Source organism: Pelodiscus sinensis, chromosome 15 (genome assembly GCF_052426305.1).
Source record: "Pelodiscus sinensis isolate ZL-2025 chromosome 15, ASM5242630v1, whole genome shotgun sequence".
NCBI lineage: Eukaryota > Metazoa > Chordata > Testudines > Trionychidae > Pelodiscus > Pelodiscus sinensis.
This window is the reverse complement of record NC_143066.1, coordinates 40,565,790-40,584,196: the sequence shown is the minus strand read 5'-3', so window position 1 is coordinate 40,584,196 and position 18,407 is coordinate 40,565,790. Positions and strand designations below refer to the sequence as shown.

The 18,407-nt window shown below is 59.4% G+C and overlaps 1 protein-coding gene across 4 annotated transcripts in view; it reads left to right on the top strand.

Moving 5' to 3' along the window:
* The first annotated feature begins 4,607 nt into the window (after window positions 1–4,607).
* Window positions 4,608–18,407, top strand: part of LOC102454494 (hexosaminidase D-like) — a 30,092-nt gene continuing 16,292 nt past the window's right edge. The window contains exons 1-3 of one of the 4 annotated variants that reach the window (XM_075899897.2): window positions 4,608–4,755; window positions 10,537–10,814; window positions 17,531–17,616. The gene's annotated coding sequence lies outside the window, so the exon portion shown is untranslated. Of the gene's footprint in view, window positions 4,756–9,503; window positions 10,437–10,536; window positions 10,815–11,989; window positions 17,617–18,407 lie in introns of those variants that run through there. The other 3 variants (XM_075899896.2, XM_089769327.1, XM_089769328.1) reach the window with 3 other exon arrangements.

Genomic DNA, 18,407 nt, shown 5'->3' with positions numbered 1-18,407 from the left:
CCCCCAAATGCTTCCAAGTGTCTTATAAGTAGAGCCCTTCAAATCTGTGAGGACCCACTTCGTACCTGCCGCTGCAGTTCTGGATATCCGTGGACCATCTTTCCGGACAGCAGCTGGGATACTGAGATAAAAGAGCCAGGTGGGCAGCTGTGAGGGGCCGCAGCGCACGATGCCACGTGAGGGAGGTGGGGCGAGCCCAGGAGAGAAAACAAGCGGGGAGGAGGGGGAGTGGCAGTGGTCTGGGGAGCAAGGACACAGGCCAGGGGCTGCTCCACAGGTCACTGTGCAGCTGTTACCAATGGCGCTGGAACGGGGGCCGGGGTGCTTGCTCCACCCCCACCCCTCCCACCACTTCTACTGGCCTTGCCCAGGCCAGCAGGGGAGCCTGGACAGCTGTGACAGACCCTCCCCTGCCCTCAGTGTCAGGGGAGGAGGATTGAGAGCAGCCCCCAGTCATGTTCACACCACTCCCCGATTGCAGGCGGGGGGAGGGGGTGCCTCGGAGCCTCAGCCCGGCCAGGGTCAGTAGAGCTCTGCAAATCCACAGAAATCCATGGACAATTTTTGCACATCGCGCATTGGATGCGGAAATACCTTTTCCTATCCCTGCAGGACACCAGAGCGGGAGCCAGAGGGGGAGAACAAGGAATGATGAGACAGTAACAGGCAGCATGCAAGGTTGTGGTCTTTTGGCTGATCTCCTGCCTGCAGGAGTTGGGGCTTTCACAAACCTCCAGACCTCTGAAGACTCACGACACATTTGTGGGAATTCGCAAGTACCACCTTTGCCACCCCTGAGCCATGTGCAGAGTGCCTCAGTTCAGATTCTATCCAGCAGAGGGCAGTGGTGCACAGCCGGTTTGGCATGGCTCTGTCAGCTGGGGCAGGCAATCAGTTTTGATGGGGGGGGGGGGCACTACAAAATTTTGGTAAAGCCCGCAGTTCTCTCTGGAGGGAGTGCGGGGTCTAGGACGGAGTGCAGGAGAGGATGTGGGGTCTGGGAGTTTGGGTTGTGATTTGGGACAGGGGCTTGGGGTGCAGGGTCCAGAGGGGGTGCAGGAGAAGATTCTGGCCTGGGGGAGGGATTGAGGAGTGTGTGCAGGGTCTGGAAGGGAGCCGTGACCTGGGGATGGGGGAGGAGTGTTACAGAGGGTTTGGGTGGTGACTTGGGGCAGAGGTTGGGATCTAGGATGGGATGGGGTACCAGAGGCAGGCTCTGGCCGGGAGGCACTTATCTAGGCAGCTCCTGACCAGCAGCTCAAAGTGTCTGGCTGCTCCATCTGCCTCTCTGTGCTAGGGGATGGGGGGAGCCTTCGTGCACTGCCACTACCCCAGGACGGATGGAAGGGAGGAAGGGAGGGGACAGCATCCCTTGAAAGCTGGTGCCCTAGGCAACTGTCCTGCTCACCGTCTCCCACTTCAGCTAAACTGAGAGCTCCTTAATGGCCAGAGAACAGGAAAGGGGAGTCCCAGACGTCGGACTGGGCCAGGCTGGTGGTGAATGAGCAAGGGCAGCAGGCAACAGCTGGGTGCCAGGCCGGGACAGAGCCGGTGGCTGGTAGTGATCAGCAGTAGCAGCAGGATACAGGGCAGCAGCCAGCACACAGGTCATGGGGCCGGCAGGACTTAGCTGAGGCGCTCCGAGGAGACCATGGCCAGAAGGACTGGGCTCTGGACAGTGGGGGGGCAGGGCTTGCTTGCCGCTAGGATAGTGATACTAAGCGGAGGCAGCTGTGTGACCGTTAGATCCCTCCCTGGGTGCCCCGGGGGGTTGCAGTAAGACGATCCCTCATGCAAGTATGGAAGTCCTGGTGGCCAGTGTATTTGTATCTGTTGTTTCTTGCCTCCCTATTGAGACCTGTGAGCGTTACTAGGGACCATCCAGGGCTGTGTCTGAGGAGCCTTGTGCATGGGGTGCCTGAGACTTGTGACATCCCAAGCACGGTGACAGGGACTTGTGCATCACGACCCACAGGGCACGAGGCCCTTTGCCGTGGGGGCCACTACGGGGCTTAAAGCATCTGCACAGAACCACAGAGGTACAGTCAGGGCAGCATTAACCGAACATTGAAACTGTATTTGGATAAAATGCACGGTGTTAGTAACAAAAAGGCCAAAGGGGGTTTCATGGATGTGGGCTAATACTGCCCACTTTTAATATCTGTAGTCATTTCCTTCGGCCAGGCTCACGCCCTTTGAGTTTTTCTAGCGCCAATGTCTGGGGAAAGCACGTTTCAAAAGCCTCAGACAGAGCTGGGGAGAGGATGGTGCGAACCGCTCACAGATACTTCCGGCAGAGAAAGGGAGAATAAAATCCTCAGCCTCTGTGTCCCCTGTTGAGAACGATTCACCCAGCTGGCGGAACCGCGCATGCTCCTGTGTACTGAGGGCAAGTTCCCTGGGCAATTGTTACGCAGACTTCCCTGACCCACTGCCCTGCCCCCCTGCCCTGGGAAGAGATGTGCTGGTCAGTTCAGGGTGGGCATCACGCTGGTTTTGCGAAGAGTAGGAGTAGGCTGGGCCTCAGCTAAGGCCTTTTCACCTGTGGGGTGGACTAGAGCTGGAACTGACGTCTCCCGCTGGGAAACGCTGGGGCCCCATCCTACCGGCCAGACCCGATGTAATCAAGCCGGGGGGCCCAGAGCAAGGCCATGCTGTCTCTCCTGCGCAGCGTCAGTGCTACAGGGAGTCTGTATCTCCTCCCAAAGCGTGGACACCTGCCCACCAGCTCTCGGGGCTCCTCAGGCATCCTGAGGCACCCGCACGCCCTCTCGGGCTGCTTGGCACAGGGGTGACTCTAGAGTCCTGCACTTTTGCACCCTCCTCAAAATAGCCCCCCAGATGCCCTCGTTCCTTGGCCCCCCCTCACACCACGGGGGGCAGAGCTCTCCAGCTGCCCTTCTCTGCCCTTGTTCCGAACGTGGCGCGTCCGTTTCACTTCTAGCTTCCCAGGCCAGAGTCTGTGGCACTTCCCACACTAGGGGTGGAGGAGAGGGGCCAGAGAGGGTCTCGGGCAGGGAGAAGGCAGGCTGGGGCGGGCAGCAGGTGGTCCAGGGTTGTGGGGAGGGAGGTGGCTGGGTCCTTCCTCATGGCAGGTTGCCAAAAGCCCTGCCAGGCCCAGGTCAGCCACTCCTGCCAGTCCGGTGGCATATGAGCAGGTCTCACGTGTGCCATGTGGGAGCATAGGGGGAGCTCATGATGGGCTGCACAGGACTGCCCACCCCTCCAAAGATCCGCAATGCCAGCAAAGTGAACTGGGCGCAGGGCATGTCAGAGAGAGCCTCACAGCGCCGGCTTGCACCAGTGAGCAGCAGCGCTGGGGAGGCATTTGTACCCCAAAACACCCTGATGCCTCCATACCCCCACCCCCCGCGTGCACCCTGCCTCCATACCCCCATCCCCTGCATGCTCCCTGCCTCCATACACCCACCCCCCGCATGCACCCTGCCTCCATATCCCCACCCCCTGCGTGCACCCTGCCTCCATACCCCTACCCCCTGCGTGCACCCTGCCTCCATACCCCCACCCCCCGCATGCACCCTGCCTCCATACCCCTACCCCCTGCGTGCACCCTGCCTCCATACCCCTACCCCCTGCATGCACCCTGCCTCCATACCCCCACCCCCCGCATGCACCCTGCCTCCATACCCCTACCCCCTGCGTGCACCCTGCCTCCATACCCCCACCTCCACCTCTGCCTCCATATCCCCACCCCCTGCGTGCACCCTGCCTCCATGCACCCTGCCTCCATACCCCTACCCCCTGCGTGCACCCTGCCTCCATACCCCCACCCCCTGCGTGCACCCTGCCTCCATACCCCCACCCCCGCACGCACCCTGCCTCCATACCCCCACCCCCCGCGTGCACCCTGCCTCCATACCCCCACCCCCTGCCTCCATACCCCCACCCCCCGCGTGCACCCTGCCTCCATACCCCCACCCCCTGCACGCACCCTGCCTCCATACCCCCACCCCCTGCACGCACCCTGCCTCCATACCCCCACCCCTCCGTGTGCACCCTGCCTCCGTACCCCCACCCCTGCGTGCACCCTGCCTCCGTACCCCCACCCCCGCGTGCACCCTGCCTCCATACACCCACCCCCGTGTGCACCCTGCCTCCGTACCCCCACCCCCCGCGTGCACCCTGCCTCCATACCCCCACCCCCTGCACGCACCCTGCCTCCATACCCCCACCCCCCGCGTGCACCCTGCCTCCATCCCCCGCGTGCACCCTGCACCCTGCCTCCATACCCCCACCCCCCGCGTGCACCCTGCCTCCATACCCCCACCCCCCTGCACCCCCACCCCCTGCGTGCACCCTGCCTCCATACCCCCACCCCCCCCCACCCCCCCATACCCCCACCCCCCCGCGTGCACCCTGCCTCCATACCCCCACCCCCCGCGTGCACCCTGCCTCCATACCCCCATACCCCCACCCCCCGCGTGCACCCTGCCTCCATACCCCCCCCCCCACCACCCTGCCTCCATACCCCCACCCCCCGCGTGCACCCTGCCTCCATACCCCCACCCCCTGCGTGCACCCTGCCTCCATAACCCTGCCGCCCGACCCCCACCCCCGCACGCACTGACACCCCCCGCGGCCCGCAAGCCCCAGCCGGGCGGGTGCGCGGTGCCGCAGCGGCCGGGCTGGGTCCGGGCCCTTTAAGGGCGGGGCCGGGCGCGCTGCGGGCTGATGATGCTGGAGCCGGCGCTGGAGCCGCTGCGAGTCCGCGCGCCGGCCGGGCCGCACCTGCAGGTGGGGGCGGGGCCGGGGGGCGCCGGGCGGGGGCGCAGCGGGGGGCACTGGGAGTACTGGGGTACCAGGCAGAGGTGCGGGGGGGGGGGGGGCCTGGCCCTGGTGGGCAGGAGGGCCGTGGGGCGGAGGGGTGCTGGGCAGGAGGTCTGTGGGGCGGAGGGGTGGGGAGGGGGGCGCTGGGCTGGGGCAGGGGGCTGGGCAGGAGGGGAGGGGGGGGGGCTGGAAGGGGGTAGATGCATGGGGCGGAGGGGTGCTGGGCAGGAGGGCCGTGGGGCGGAGGGGTGCTGGGCAGGAAGGGGTTCTGGGGGGCAGGAGGGATGCAGAGGGGTGCTGGGCAGGAGGGCCGTGGGGCAGAGGGGTGCTGGGCAGGGTGGGCCGTGGGGCGGAGGGGTGCAGAGGGGTGCTGGGCAGGAGGGCCGTGGGGCGGAGGGGATGCAGAGGGGTGCTGGGCAGGAGGGCCGTGGGGCAGAGGGGTGCTGGGCAGGAGGGCCGTGGGGCGGAGGGGTGCAGAGGGGTGCTGGGCAGGAGGGCCGTGGGGCGGAGGGGTGCAGAGGGGTGCTGGACAGGAGGGCCGTGGGGCAGAGGGGTGCTGGGCAGGAGGGCCGTGGGGCGGAGGGGATGCAGAGGGGTGCTGGGCAGGAGGGCCGTGGGGCAGAGGGGTGCAGAGGGGTGCTGGGCAGGAGGGCCGTGGGGCAGAGGGGTGCTGGGCAGGAGGGCCGTGGAGCGGAGGGGATGCAGAGGGGTGCTGGGCAGGAGGGCCGTGGGGCAGAGGGGTGCTGGGCAGGAGGGCCGTGGGGCAGAGGGGTGCTGGGCAGGAGGGCCGTGGGGCGGAGGGGTGCAGAGGGGTGCTGGGCAGGAGGGCCGTGGAGCGGAGGGGTGCAGAGGGGTGCTGGGCAGGAGGGCTGTGGGGCAGAGGGGTGCTGGGCAGGAGGGCCGTGGGGCGGAGGGGATGCAGAGGGGTGCTGGGCAGGAGGGCCATGGGGCGGAGGGGTGCTGGGCAGGAGGGCCGTGGGGCGGAGGGGTGCTGGGCAGGAGGGCCGTGGGGCGGAGGGGATGCAGAGGGGTGCTGGGCAGGAGGGCTGTGGGGGGTGAGTGGGGACACTGGGGTGCTGGGCAGGGAGGTTCTGGGGGGCAGAGGGACACCAGGGGACTAGGCGGGAGATAGTGGGGGAGGGGCAGTGACGCAGTGTGGGAGGCTCGGGGCGAGCTGGGAGCATGGCCCCCGTGGGGCGGGATTGCCGGCAGGCCGGTAAAGGGGAGAGAGGGGCTGCAGGTGCAGGAGGGATCAGACAGTGGGTCGATCATCCCAGCTCTGATCTCCTCGCCTTGCCCTGTGCGTGCCGGAGGGCTCCGTGCCGCGCAGGCCGGGGTCTGTAGGGGCTGTCCTAGGCTGGCAGGGCCCGGGCCGGCTTTCGGGCCGGTCTTTCAGCCTCTGCCCGGGGGGAGTGGCGTTTCCAGAGCGGTGGATCAGGCCCTAGGCACCTGGCACCCACGGAGCCGGGGGGATGGTGGCCATGGCTTAGCGAATGGTGCCAGGGTATTTTATTTGTCTGGCTTCTGCCATCCCGTTACCCAGGCAGTGTTAAAATCCGCACTTCCGGCGGGCGCTGCCTGTCTCATCACCCTGTCGCCGTCCCAGGGTGCCTCGCGCACCTTGCACCTGGGCGTTGTACAACCCGGCACCCTGGCCTTGCGAGGCTGCCTCCGGCCGAGTGCCAGGTTACTGGAGGCAGGTCCCTGCAGGGATGGGTCCCCTCTGGGCCTGGCCTGTCTGCCTCTGCTAAGGCGAAATGCACTGGACTCGAGAGCGAGTGTGTGGCCTGTCTGACCCCCCCCCCCCCTTCCCCTCACGGGCAGGCTTGGGGCAGAAGAAATGTAGCTGCTGATCAGAGGCGACGAAGGATTTCATGTGACACTGCAGAGGGGCCTCTGTGCTCCTGTGTTAAGCAGGAGAATTTGCAACAACTCGGAGTCCAGAGGGCTCTCTGGAGCAGCTGCGTTATCAGATCCCTGTGTCTCCTGCTTTCTTCTGTGCAGGGCGCCCTCCTCTGGCGGCGCTGGAGGCTGTGTGGCAGGGCCAGGACACGGATGGGCCTGCCCTTTGTCCGCTGCACTCCTAGGCTATGTGTTTCGGGGTTCTCCTCCCAGCTGAGCTAGACAGGCAGACAGTCGTCCGTAAATCCCAGCTCCCAAAAAGGAAACTTATAAAACATTTTCTATTTGAGCAGGTGGGGGTGGGGGTGTAGTGGGGAGGGAGTGTTTAACGCATCCTTTACTGCAGGGCTACTCAACTTTGGTAGCCCTGATGGCCACAATGATACTCACTGGCCGCAACTTAAGTGAGGCTGCATAGACATGCAAATAGACATGCAAATAGCTTTTTTCACACTGACGGGCATGAATACAAAGCACTTCCCACAATCAGGACCGGACTGAGCCATTCCAGCGCCCCAAGCAGACAATTTAATTGCGCCCCGGATTGGGGGAGGGCACATGCACAGTCCCGCCCTGCCCGGCATGTGACGGAGGGTGCGCGGAGCTGGCGGCAGCAGGGCGCGTGTGCCTGGCCCGGCCCAGCCCAGCTACCGCCGCTGGCGCACAGCCCTGGGGTCGCCCGGGGCGGTCCGAACCTGGCCATGCAGGGCCCCGCGGCCGTGGGGGAAGGGCGCTGCTGGCCGGCGCTGCAGGGGTTAATGCAGCCCCCACCCCGGGCGGCCGCTGCAGGGTGGTCGCTGGGAGCTGCTGCAGCCCTGGAGCCGGGAGCGCGGCACCTAATGGCAGCTATAAGGGGCATGAGTATCCCATGCCTTAATCTGGCCCTGCCCACAATGCCCCAGCGCTCCCGGCACCTCCTCCCTGGGGGCTAGAAATGCGGACACCTTGTACCCATCTGTTCCAGCCAGCCCATCCGCTTGCGTGGTTCAGAGCTCACCCAGCCTGGGAGACGCCTCGCCGTTGTGGAGCATGTTCCCAGCAGAGGCCGTGTTCAAAGGATCCCACCCCTGAGTCGCTTGTTGAGCCCCGTGTGAACCCAAACTGCCCCGCAGTCTGCAAAAAAATGGGCTGTGGGCCGCATTCAGCTCGTGGGCCGTGTGTCGAATAGCCCTGATTTACTGCAATCTCAGACAGTTGTCCCATGCTGGGGAGCAAACCATGTATCTAGCATGTGTAAAGCCACAGTGTCTAGGCCTAGCGAGCTGAGCTCTGGGCAGACCCTTGTACGAAAACAAACATCGATGCTCAGCTTGCTATTTCTATGAATGCAACTGGCTGCGTTCAAGCTTCTTGCCTTCTCCTATGTCCTACAGCTTTGTGGTAAGGTTTCCAAAGAACAACACTGAAGCTGGAGCGGCTGGAAGTGCTGTGTGCTTTAGAATTTAGCTCCCAAATTTGAGGAGGGAGACTTGTAATCTAGTCTAGCCTTCTATCTTCAGAGGCCCCGGGACCTGCTCTGAAACTTCTGAGATTTGGTCTTTCTTGTAGCAATCCCATACTCCCCTACAAGAAGTTCTGTCACCTTGTTAATACACATAATGCATCCATAGTGTTTTCATGCCTTGCGGAAGAAGCACAGTGTCAATGGACTTGTGGCTGAAAATGAATTTCTTTCTGTCTGACTAATAATACCTCTGTTGGAAGTGAAAAACGAAAACATCGATTTTTGTAGCTGCTCGTTTGTTTCTTTGAGTGTCTGCTACGACAGTGAAACCCGATTTCTCTTTTGCTGGGCAGATTTAGTTGCATGCAGCCAAGTGACTGTAAATAGCCGTTTTCAGTGGAAATGTCTTATTGAAAATGTTTGTATTGGCCGGAGATGGCTGCTCTTCCAAAATTGAAATGCTGGGCCACATTTCAGTTGCTGGTGGTCTCTTAACATAAGCACTTCCGTAGCCCCATCTGGAAGGAGCTAGAGTTGGGCGAAGTGCTTCTGTCGCTTGTCTCTCTCTTTCAAGTTAAGCATCCAGACCTGGTACTGCGCTGGCTTCTCCCTTCTTGTGCTTGGTGTGGGAACTGGGGTGTGGTTGCAAAGATGCCTGTTCCTATTTAAGTTCTCTGCTCCAGCTGAGTGGAAAGCAAAATGAAAACGGACAAGCTGATCTGCTTTGAGAGTCTCAGCTGCTCACGCCAACTCAGGAACTTGTATGGCCCCATCACCGTACTGTCTATGCTAGCATGGCTATGGAGATGAAACTTCAAATCCAAGCAAAGAAGTGAGTTGTATCTCCCAAAAGCTTATGCCCTAATAAATGTGGTAGGCTTTGGACTCCTTGTTCTTTTGCTGAAACAGACTGACATGGCTCACTCTCCGAAATATAAGTAATGTTTTCCTTGGCCCCGACTCCTGGAAGCAAGTGGAAATGGGATTATTTCAGCCTTCATTCTCAAAGAAAGTTTCTAGCCCTCTTGGCTAAGGAGGAAGCATCAGAATGTGACCCCACTGCTCAGAAAGCAGAAGCAACTCTTCCCGCTCCCCACCAAATCTATTATTCGAAAGTGACTCTCTTAGGAGTTTTGGTGAGCCTCACTCATGATTTTTGAACGTGTGGGGTTGGCAGTACTGCTGATGTCCTGGGCCCTACAATGCTACAGACACACTTGAGGCTCTGAGCCCATGCTGGTGAGGGGTGGTTGGTTTTTTCCGTCCCTTATATGCGGCCCCTGACTGATTTCCCTGTCTCCCCCACACCTGCGTGGGTCTGTGGCCTCTGGCCCCAAAAAAGGTTCCCCACCCCTGCTTTACACCGAGAAAGCTTATAAATTCACCTTCTTTATCCGTGAAAGGGTGAGATGCCCAGTGGCTGTTTTCCCCTCCCGCAGATAACAATTATTTACCCTGGGCTTGATAAGTATAAAAAGTCGGATTTAAGTGATTGCAAGTGGAAAAAGACAGATTGAAATAAGTTACTAAACTAAAATAAAACACACCAGGTAATCCTAATACACAAAGAAACTTGTTACATGCATAATTCCTCACCCCTCTGTCCCTGTTTCAGGTACAATCCTTCAAAGCAGAGATTTTTTGTTTTTGTTTCCTCTTCTCCTCTCCCCTCCCACCCCTTTTCTGGTCTGGGTCTACAGCTCTCTGTATCTTTAGAGTTCTCTGTTTGCAGGTTTCTTCCCGTGTATGCTCTTAGGGTGGGGAGGCAGTTTCAAAAGCCAGTTGAAGACTAAGCCCTGATTGCTTCCGTCCCTAAAAAGATCTTTGCTTAATCTCCCCAACCCCATGGAAAAACACCAGTTTCACGATGGAGTCCAGTACCAGGTGGCATGGTCACAAGTCTTTGTAGGACCAACCACAGTTTGGGTTGACCAGAAAACAAAACCATGTACAGATTATCTTGAGCAACAGGCTGTTATGTTTCCAGATTATCAGTACTCGCCCTCATTAGCACATTCAGAATTATAAACAGATTCCCAGTTCATAGTTCTAACTTTCCCTACAAGAATAATGCACTCACAGAAATAGAATATACACACTCAGCAGGTCATAACTTTAATACAGTTACATGCAGCATTTTGCCTAAATCAGCTTTGCGTTATGCATATTCATAAGCCAATTTTCGTAAAGTGCAGGGGGGGGGCATGACACCTTTCTTTCTAGCGTCTCTGTGCACGCTGCTGTTTCCTGTTCACTTTCGCTTTCAGAGTTGCTGGCGGAGCTGTTGGCAGATCGTGGAGCGGTATGTCCTGTAACAGAGCAGAGGGCTGAGCGTGTACACCGGGATGCCTGGGGTATTGACAGGAACTGAAAGCTGTATTGTTTTCCTCACTTTCTTTCAGGGAGTCCTGTTTGGAGGCATGATAAGAGACGGTCCGTAGCTCCGGATGGGCGGAAGACTTCAAGTTGCTTTGTGCTTCTTTAAGAAACGACACAATTGATGGGAAAGAGCCAGCGCGCAGGCTCCTATCCGCCTGGCCTGCGGACCATTCAGCATCGCATTGGCTTCCCGTGTAGCCAGCCCGGTTGCTGGTGGAGCGTGTCCTTCACGCTGGGAAACAATAACCAGCGAAAACCGGCCCAGCTCAGCAGGGGAGTGGTACCAGGCGTCAGCAGAAAGGTAGCTGTTTAGTTTTTAGCTTAGCCCCGACATCTAGCCCCAGAGCTGGTGCGGTGAGTAACTGGCCTGCACGGCAGAGCCTGTGGGACCTTCCAGGGCCCTGTGATCACAGACGTGTTGACACTTAACAGACCTTAGGACCCTTCCAAGGCAAATGCCTCCTGTCTGAGGGGTGTCTTCCGCCGAAGTCCTGGGGGGAGGGTTCTCTCTCCAGCTCTGGTGAGACCTTTCTGCCGAGAGCCGCTAGAGATGGATTAAGCCCCACCCTTGTGCTGGGGAAATCAATCCAGGAAGCATCTCTTCCCCCTGGCAAGTCCTCCATGGTGCTCCTGGCTCTGCAGACTGCAGCTGAACTCCCCAAACAGCCAATGAACTCGGTGACGCCCCAGTGGAGCGAGGGACTGGCCAGTCCCCGGCGGCAGGGGCTAACCCTTTCCTCGCTCTCAGCTGCTTAGCAGGTGGCTGTGGGAGAGGGAAGTGGCACCCATCAGGGTTCTTGGGCATCACTGCACTTCCGGCCCGCAGCTCTTGGGCAGCTCTTGCCTCAGGAGAGCTTGAGGCTCTGGCTACCATGGCAAGGAGCAGCGCGTAAAAGCCAAGGTGAGGGGGGTGCGTTGTTGGGGGCCGTGCGGTGACACTCGGGGATTGGGCTGGGTGGCATGGGGGGAGGGAGCTGCCAGCTGATCGTGTTGCTCCGTGGAACCTCAGTGTCTGGGAACGTGGGGCTGGACCCGCCGCCTTCATTCCTCTGATCCGGAGGGGAGCTTTACCTGGGCAGGGCTGGCAGGATGTGGCCCCAGGGTGCCGAGTGGGGTGGCCCTCAGGAATAGAGGAGAGTTGCATTTAGTGTAGAAGGGGCCCCGGGCAGGGAGATGTGGGGGAAGTTCAGGAGTCAGGGCTGAGGGGGGAGGGGCCCAGGGCTGAGGAACGGGGGGAGGGCAAGGGCCCCATTTTCAGAGGGGGGCTGCAGCCGCCCATAGTGGGTTGCTGCTGCTGCTCTGCTTTCTCTGGGTGTCAGGGAGGGAGGGGAAAGAGCCCAGCCTGCTGCATCGTCCTCTGGCCTCCCCTCCGCAGCCGGGAGAGCCAGGCCCAAGCTGAGCGCTGCCCCTCGTGCCGATGGTCCGGTTCGTGTGGCTGCAGCCCCCATTCTTCCGAGAGGGCGCTGGGGGAGGTGGTCGGGGGTTGGGCGTTGGGGCAGCCCCGGATGGGGGTGGGCGGGACATGCACACCCAGCCCGCCCCTTTCACCTGCCTGGCTACCTGCGGCTTAGCAGGCACCTGCAGGGCACCCAGGGCTGTGCTCCGTGCAGGAACACGAGGGAGGCCCCTGGCTCTTGGCAGACTCCCCAGCGGGAGGACACGCTCCGGGGGACTTTCCTGCTCCCACGCTCGCCAAGAGGCCTGCGTGTGGCTCCCACAGGAGCCGGCCTTGTCTTGCTCTCCTGTTGGCCGCACAGTCAGAGGGGAGACGTTCTGGTGATGCAGCGTTTGTACGTTCCACGGCTCCTCTGCCTGTCCTGCCACGGCGTTGGGGGAGCCAGGATCCGTCCCCTGCCAGTGGTATCAGCCCTGGCAGTGGTAGTGTGAGCGGGACACTGGCGTTCTGCCACCGTTAGCCTAGCCTGCATAAGAGACAGCAAGGTCTAGGGGCTAGTGTCTGGACTGGGACTTAGGGAGTCCCCTAAGGTTGCCCCTTCTCTCTGCTTCTGTCTCCCCCCCCACCACCATTTGTCTTCTGTGTTAGTCCTTCCCCAATGAGCTTAAAGGTCTGTTTTACTGTGTGGACCGTGCCTAGCACGGTGGGGGCTCTGATTCCTGCAGGGGTGTCCAGGCCACTGCTTGCTGGGCTCTTGGGAGACATTTCGGGGTCACTTAGAGCTAAAGGACAGCACAGAACCCTGAGAGCCAGGACTGGCTGGAAAAAAACTTTATGGGACTGCGGGAAACTTGGCCACACCTATGTAAGTGGATCTCTGCCTAATTCAAATCATGCCGGACCACAGATGTTCCGGACCAGAGGGTGCCGGACTAGAGAGGTGCCACCTCATAATTAATGGTGATTAAAAACACCCGAGTTCTGTGGGCCCGACTGCCACTGGCCAAAGGCAGCTCCTGTTTTCTGTGCCACGTCTCCGATCTCAGAAGGAATTTGGACAGCCGAGGCAACAATGGCTACAAAGACTCTGACTGGGCCCTCCCTTATTGACAAGACTTCTGTTGACTCGGCCCAGCCCAGTCCCGCAGCCTGTGTCTCTGGGTGTCCTGGAGTTACAGAGTTTGAAGGGCCCCCATGCTGAGTGTCCAGCTCTTTTCAATTTCATTTAATTTTCTTGTGCAGAGGGCTGCAGGTGACTTGCATCTTGGCGGGTGGGGCCCAGCGTTCCAGAACCGCTCGGAGAGGGAGAGGGGAAAAGAGAGCAAGAAATAGAAGGGAACAGGCTTCTCTGACGGCAGATAAGGAGCGAGCTTATCTCGCCATGTTGATTCCTGGCAGGTGCTGAGGTGTGGGTGCCACCGCGGCTGCCCAGGAACCCAGACGGAAATGGGGAAGAACAGGAGAGATGGTCGGGGTTGCGCTCTTGTACCCAGAGCAGTTCACGGCACTGCTCTTGTCTTGTGGGGCTAGGCAGCTCCCCACACCAGACCATGTACGGAGCAGGGGAGGGGGTTGCAGCGCTGCTCAGGTTCAGCCCAGCCCGCCTCTGCTGTGGGGTTGCTGATTCAAACGGGGGTGGTGCTGGACCTCGGTAGGTCTCCGTTTGGGGGCCATTTCGAATGGGACCCAGGGCCAAGGTCCCCCTTGGGTGGCCCTGCTGCGAGCGACGCTCAGGGTGGAGCTAGAGAGCTTGTCTCTCCCAAGTTGGTCCAGTAACAGCCCCAGGCAAAGGGCCTTAGGGCCTGGCAATTCTAAAGGGCCCAGGGCCCCCAGCTACTGCTGCAGCACCCAGAGCACTGGGCCCTTAAAATTGCTGCTGGAGCGCACACGGCCGCTCCAAGTGGCTCTCCAGGCTGGGAGGGGGTGAGTGGAGTCCTGTGGGTGGCGCTGAGAGCTGGGGGTGAGGGGGAGGTGTGCTCACTGCCTGGCCCCACCCCTTCTGCCTGAGGCCCCGCCCCTTCTGGGAGCATAACGCAACCTCCCCTTTGCCCAGCATGGATGCTGGCTCCCCTGGCTCCCCCTTCCCCCCCCATCTCTCTAATGTCTTGGGACCCACCTGGCTCCGGCAACACCACACATGACAACACAGCAACGTCATGCGGCGCGGGACGCTCAGTGCCGCGGGAGCTGATCACACACGCTGACGCCGGTCTGAGCTGGAAAAGAGCAGGCTAGAAAGCCGCGCCCGTTAGCCCCTTGACCCTCCAGGAGGGTGCGGGGTGATTGAGATGGCGTCCGTCATTTGAAATCCCTCCTGTTCCAAAGGGAATGGGATTGGGCGCTCGCAGCGCTCTGCCTGTCACGCCCCCTCCCCTCCTGGGCTGGGGGGAGGTAGCACCTGCCCGAGGGGCTGTGGGCTGAGATGTGTGCCTTTCACTGGAGCTGCCATGGGCGCAGCCCTCCCTCCCCACCTGCCCATGCCATGCCCGGGCAGTGACGTTCAGGGCAGCGGGGGGCGGGGCGGTGCACTCACCTGCCCTGTTTGCTGGGGTGGGAATCTCGTAGGAGCTGGGAGCACAGCCGGCGGGACAGGGCGGGGGGGCACGGGGCGTGCTTAGTGGTGTAAAGTCAGTCCAGTGTGCTCTGTTCCAGGGCTGGCCCCGCTTCTCAACCCCCCTCTGGGCAGCAGCTAAGTCAGGGAGGCCTGTTTCTGGCTAAGCCATAGGAGCAGCTGCCTGGGTGGAGCAGTTCTAGACTCTCCAGCAGGGGTTGAGGGCGATATTCCCTTTAATCTGTTCCATCCATGTGCGGAATAAATGTTGTGTGTACTGAAGCATGTGTGAATGTGCACCGCCCGGAGAAAAACAAACCTAGCTGTGAGCACCCTGCTGGGCAGCATTGGGGTCTCTCCTGAGTGGCTGCACGAGCGCCCAGCTTACAGGGAAGCCTGGGCGGGGGTGGGGAATGTTGGGTGCCCAGGCCGGGTGGGTTCGGAGCAGGCGTTGCTGCACAGTGGCCATTATGAGCTCTCCAGACCACTTCCCTGATCATTTCACTGCTCCCCGGCAGGGCAGGCCCCTCAAGGACCACTCAGTGCAGGTGTGTCTCCACTGGGTACGTTGTGGGTAGCAGCCTTCCCTGCCTCACAGCAGCCGTGGGTGTATTAACCTGAGCCTCCTGCGGGTTCCTGTGCCGTCTTGTAGCCCCTCTCTCGTCCGGCACCGAGACAGGACGGTGGCGCCCTTTTCTCTGAACAGCCCGCCGGGTTTTACCCTGCGTGCCGGGAGAGGCGAGCCCGAGGGAGGCCGGGAGTGCGTGTGCTGGACATGGGACAAACCTCTGCACGATGCTGACCCGCAGCCCTGGGGACATGCTCCTTCCTGGGATGGAGCAGGGCCTCGCCAGTGCAGAGAGAATTCCTGACCTGCGGCTTCAGCTATTCAGAAAGCTGGCTCCAGGCAGCGTCCATGTGCGCCCTGCCTGCTCCAGGGCTGGTTTAATAGAGGGTTAAACTGATGTTTTAAAAAGCAGAGAAGTGGCCCGCCCTCTGCATACAGAAACGGAGCCGCCGTGCCGCCCTGTGCTAGCAAATGCCACTTGTCAGGTCTGTCTCTGGGGCTTGCAGAACTGCCCCACCCATCTGGATATAATGCAGGATAAGGGATTCATGAAAAGCGGCCAAGTGCAATGAGCGAGCGCTCGTACAAGGCACGATATTCCCAAGTAGGATTACTTTGGCCTGATCCATTAAAGTTTTCCACGTGCAACTGGTCCCTGTGAAATCGGTGGGGCTGCTCTGTGAGTATGGGGCTGTACAATTGGGCTCTTGGCTTGTAAAAGGGGAAAATCCGAGCTGGGGAGAAGGGCCTGAAATAACAGATGTTGCAGTGAAGGCAGCTGGTTTGCTCTTCACGCTCGTAATCCTGGGGGATTCTGGGCCAAAATATTAAAATTCTGCACCCAAAAAAAATTCTGCTCACGATATCTTACCATTTGGCATGTTTGATTTGTCAAAATAACACCCTGTAATCACGCTGCTTTGGAATAGTTTGGTAATTTTTGTAACTACAGTAAGATGGGTGGGGAACATGGAAGGAAATCTCCCATGCCCACTTGTGTAATTGCGAGGGAGCTGGGTTTGACCCTTTATTTCTAGCTATTAGTCCAGGAACATATACCGCCGGCTGCTCCGTGTTACGTGCTGGGCCGGTGTTTCCCAGTTTTATTTGGCCATGGAACCCTTTTAAACTCTAAATAATTTTGCAGAACCCCTGATAAGTCTTATACGTGGAGCTGAAAAAGTAGACCACAAATAAGTAAGAAGAATAAACAAATGCTAAACAAGGTCATGAGATCAACACGCATGAAAACGATTTGCAATACAATTCATAAATGCTTAAATATTCATTATTATTTTTTAAATCATAAAATGTGATTGTAATGGAATTTTCTTGCAGAACCGCTATTTTCCCATTTGGGAGACACTGTGCTAGACCACTGAAGAGCAAGTGAGGGATCAAAGGCACAATTTGTGCTGGCTACTGACCATCTCCTGCGAGGCCCGTACAAACAGTTCAAAGAGCATGTTTTTGATAGGAAATTTTGGATTGAAAAAATTTCCTAATTCCCAAAGCGCCCCATTCTAATCCCCAAAGCGCCCCAAGCATTTGTAAGGCCACACTGCCCTTTACACCACTCTGGAAATATCAAGGAGCCTTCAAAGCTGGTTTTATACCACTGGGGGAATTCACTTACTGGATGATTGATGCTTTGGCAATCAGTCTTCTGGAGTTTGATTTAGTGGGTCTAGTATAGACCTGCTAAATCGAATGCCAAGGGTGCCCCATCGACTTCTCACGGTGGAGACAGGGCCAAGCTCGGCTTAAGGTATGTTGACTCCAGCTAAGTAAATATGTAAAGTAGCTGGAGTTGTATATCTGAAGCCGATCTTCCGGGGTAGCATAGACCTGGTCAAAGACTGGGGACAATTCACCAAGCAGGCCAGCTGCTAGATTCTGTTCCGCCTCAGAGGGCAGAACCTACCCCACACCTACCTCCTCAGAAACTCCCCGAAGCCCTGCCCCTCCATGGTGAGCGTGCCGCGGTAGCAAGCGAGAGGGATGGCCTCTCTCTTTCTCGTGTGGGACTGCTGAGGCCCCTCTACCCTTGGTGGGATTAGTCCTGCCTTGGTCAGGGGGCTGGACTTGATGCCCTCCTGAGGTCTCTTCCAGCCCTGTGATTCTATGATTGGTGGTGATTTACATCTCTACAGGCTGCTCCAGGCCCCAGACTACCTGCCTGCGCTGCGGTAGGGGTGTAGGACTCTTCTTGCGGCTGCCCCCATCAGAAGTCATTTTTCTGTGGGGAAGCAAAGAAATCCGCTGGGGACATGAATTCTGCGTGTGCGCAGTGGTGCACAATTCCCCAGGAGTGTCTGGATGGAGCTTTCTCTCCTCTCTTCTCCCTGGTGGTCAGTGGCTCCCGCTAGTCCCCGCCTCATTCCTCCTTCGGTGCTGTTCAAGTGTCTCGTGTGTGTCTTTGCATGTTTTCTAGCTGGCCTCTCTTCCCTCAGGCTGGCTCCCTGGATGGGTTAATCCCATGAAGTCTGCTTCTCCCCGCAGGATGGCTGCTTTTTAACCCTGCTCTGACGCTGGCCACCTCCCCGCGACTCAGACAGAGCTTTTCCTGTGGGTGCCGCCCGTGGCAGGTAAAACTAACACTTGCTCTCCTCTGGCCATGCTGCGGGTCTAGTTTAAAGCCACAGCCATCAGGGAATGTGTCCCTGGCGTGTCCTGGGTGCAAAATGAACTTCTGTGAGCTCCCTCCACCCCAAATAACCCACCCTGCTTCACAAAATCCCCCTGATGGGAAACTGAGGTCCAGGGCTGAGATGTAACTGGCGCAAGATAGTCAGCAGGCTGTGCCTACTAGGCAACTCTGCCTCGAGTGCTCCCAAAGCAGTATTCCTCTCTGCTTCCCCAACCTGCCAAGTCCTTGGGGGATTTAGCTCATGACCCCTCAGCTCAGAGGTTTGCCTGGGCTCTGCACCCCACTAGCTTAGTGGCCATGGGGTATCAGACCTCACCCGTGGAATGGCCTATCGGTGTTTCAGGGCTGTTGCCGCGTATGGCCCAGGAGCACTGGCAGGCAAGAGCCAGGCTCCACCTCAGAACGGAGCAAGGTCCCTGCGCCAAGGCCCGGCAGCCCAGAGCAGGCCTCAGCAAGTTCCCAGGAGCCAGGCTGGCCTTACCTTGGCATGCGTGGGGCTGGCTGCTCTGCTAGAATGGGGGGGCAAGAGATCGTCCCTCCTCCCCACCGCTCGCTGGCAGCACTCACACATCGTGCGTGGGGAACGGAGGTGACTAAGGTGGGGACAATTCTCCCTAACTTTCAGGGAGAACCTGAGGCTCAGGGAGATGGGTCCCACCCACGCTGGGAATTGAACCCAGCTCTCCAGAGTCCCGGCCTAGTGCCCCAGCCACCAGGCTGTCCTCCCTT